Source organism: Silene latifolia, chromosome Y (assembly GCF_048544455.1).
Source record: "Silene latifolia isolate original U9 population chromosome Y, ASM4854445v1, whole genome shotgun sequence".
Lineage (NCBI taxonomy): Eukaryota > Viridiplantae > Streptophyta > Magnoliopsida > Caryophyllales > Caryophyllaceae > Silene > Silene latifolia.
The window spans coordinates 337,138,489-337,142,078 of NC_133538.1; positions in this window are offsets into that span (position 1 = coordinate 337,138,489).

Consider the following 3,590-nt stretch of genomic DNA (forward strand, 5'->3'; position numbering starts at 1 on the left):
TTTTGTTTTGTAAGTGACGACTGTTAGTCACCGTAACTTGTGGCGGATGGCTAACCGGAGAGCGTTCTTTGGTGACCTGGCTACGAGGGAGGCTCGGCTTTCTCAGGTACGTTTTGTGTGTTGCTTTTGTATATTTGGTGTTGTATTTCACGTTTTTAGATCTTGAGGATCTGTTATTGTGTTTGGCAGGGCACAGCGGATCCGGTGGAGCTTGCTCGGGTCCGTGCTGAGTTGGGGCAGCCAGGTCGACGATCGCAGGCCAGGAGCTGGGGATCATCCGTCGGGACCAGGACTTGAGGCGTTATGAGGACGAGCTGCGGAGTCGAGACGCGGAGATTGCCTCTCTGAAGGTTCAGTTGGCTGCAGCGGAGGAGCTTCACATCGAGATGGAGAGTGAGACGTGATGCGAGTCCGCTAAGTGTTCACAAATTAAGATGTGATCGTTGGGTCACGGTCGAATCAAAACACAATTTATAGCTTCACAAACAACTCTACAATTAGTAAAGAGGCAAGTAAAGGTCGGATCCCAAGGGACGGGTATTGAAATGAGATTTCTATTGCAACTAGTGGTGTCTAAGGGGTGTCACAAATTGGGTTGATGTAGAAGGTCACTAAACTAAAATAGCAAAATAAACAAGCAAGATGAATTAAAGGGGTGTAAACAAATGATTAAAGGCACTAGGGTGTCATGGGATCATAGGGGAATCATGGGATATGATCATACAAACATGTTCTCAAATTATAAGAAAGCAATTATTGTTGTGATGGATTGAGTTGGGTTATATCTTACAATCCTAGGAAAGTTTGGGTCCCGGAGCCGAATCGATTAGATTGTACAACACCTACAAGTCGACTTAATCTTCCCTACTTAACAACATGCATGGTCTAATGATACTCGAGTTGGGTTATGTCTTAAAAGTCTCATTGAAAAGATAGAAGATGATAGTAAATGCAAGGATTCATAGGCTTAGCATTTCATCAAATATAACATGTGTATGAGTTGAGATCAAAACAAGCAAGCAAATAAAACATGAAAGCATATTAATTTAAGCATGAATCATTCCCCATGTTGGTTTCCCCTAATCACCCATTAACCCTAGCTAAGAGACTACTTAATTATCATGTTGATCATGCTAGCAAGGTTGTCAATCATACCAACAATATGAAACATGATGAATAAATGAAAGTAATTAACAATAATTAAAAAGGGATTAAGAGATTATACCTACTAATGATTCCAATAATAAAGCAAATATAAAAGAAGTACTTGAATGCTTGATTGAGAGGTTGTCAATCTCCCAATAATAACCCAAATAATCTTCAATTACCCAAAATAAAGGATGAACAAAAGAGAGATTAAAGAACTAAAACTTGGATTAAAACTTGATTAATACTTGATTACAATATTAAAGAGAGATTTGATTGATATTAACTACACTAATTATTGATAAGAAGAACATGCTCCTCTAATTAGACTAATGGGGTATTTATAGTGGAAATTAGGGAGGATGCATTAGGGTTAACTAAGGGCTAAACTAGTAATTACACTTTTTAGATTGAGCAAGGAGGACCCGGTATTTTTTGACAGAAGGACTTCTTTCTTCGTAGCTTGGAGAAGACAATCCGTGCTGGAGCGGAATCCAGGCGGAATAAGGTCGGGACGGGCGGATTCTGGCGTTGGAATCCGAGCGGATTCAGGGGAATCCGGTCGGATTGTGGAGGTGGAATCCGAGCGGAATAGGGCAAAGCCGCTCGGATTGTGCTGCTACGGGACGGACGGATTGGTGACAATCCGCTCGGATTGTCACTCAGCAACAAATCTTCTTCTTTTCTTCCCTTTTCTTCATAAATTCCTTGGGGATTTCCTTGGAGACTCAAGGATCCTTTCTCAACTTTGCTCTTCTACTATAATATGTACAAAGGCCTTCTAATCTTGTCTCTCCTTGATGCTTGGTCATTGAATTCGATCAATTTAGTCTCGTTTTGCCATGAAAATGCAAGATTCTTACTCCTTTCCTACCAAGGGATCAAAATCTCAAACAATATGCAAAACAAAGAACTAAAGATAAGAAATGACCCAAATAAGCACTAAAAAGCATGGGAACAAGGTTAATTCGGGGGCTAAATATGCGCTAATTATGGTCACATCAAATATCCCCAAACCGAACCTTTGCTCGTCCCGAGTAAAGAGGTGACAAAGACTAGGACCAATACTAACCTATCCTAATAATAAAGCCGATATGAGACAACTAGCGGGTCTCACTCCGCCCCTTCAACTCACAACAAGACAACCATGAGGTAGGATGCCTTCTTGCAAGGCAAGGTGGGTCTTGCCAAAATGGCGACACATCCAAACATTAAGCACACAAAAACACATAATGGATGCATCTACAAAAAGAATAGCCACTCCCTCATCAAGTGGCGGAAGCACTAAAGAGGAACAAATTTAAGAGCATGTAATCCTTCACAAATACTAGTTCAACAAATTACTAAGTCTAAGAGGATGGCACTAAATCACCTCCAAATGGTGTTAAACTAGTCTACTTTCGTCCTCAATTTCCAAATGCTTTCGTCAAGAGCGATCGGATGGTGGTGGAATGATGATCCCTATGATGCTAGTAGCATATGACATGATAAGTCTCGAATTCTCTACAAAAGTAAAGGTCATGGATCGTCCCAAACTCGACCAAGTGGCTTGACAAAAGGCTTTTTGGGAATGAAATGCTCAAATCTTTATTCACAACGGGTGGATATGACTAGTATTCAAAATTGTCCTCATTTCACTTTCACATTTCAAAAATTTAAGATGGGGTTTGTCCCTTCCGGGCTAGTGTCCTTTGCTTTCGCCAATCGCTTATTAGGCAACCGGTTAACCTCTAGACAATAGCTTTTCGGGGTGATAGTCACTCTGTCTCTGGGCGGCCGAATTCACAACCGTATGGGGGCCCAATTCAATGGATCCCGCACCAAAGCACATCGAAGTGGTACGCCTCCATCAAAACAACTTAAATTTCTCAACTTTCAACAATTCATAACTTTTGAGGTTTCCTTGTCATTACATTACTTCCACATGACAAAATTTCTTTGAAATGAGCACTTCAAGCTTATTGATAGAAAATATTTTTGGGTTGCCTCACCACAAGGTCAAACAAGGTCACCTAGACAAGTTAACCAAGTCCACATCACATCACGGGGTTGGATAGGTGACTCACATGCAAACCCTTGACTAGGCCTTGGGTCATGGGTCAAAAGACACTAGTATGACACTATCTAGGGTGTTTTACAACCATTCTAGTAGGCAAAGTTCTAAGTTGAACAAGTATTTGTAATGGCTTAGTTGCTCTTGTCAAAGTTCCTAAATAGGCATTTTTCAAAACATTTCAAACATGCAACTACATGCCATGATGCAACTAATATAAAAATCCTAATGCAAGTGATTCTATCAACTAATATGTCATATAAACTAAATGCAAGTCCTAAGTTCACATTGTTATACCGCATCAATCAAAATAAAGCCATATAGTCATTAACATAAAGAGGAAAAAGGAGATTGGAAAGATCATACCATGCGGTCTTCAATATCCTCATGT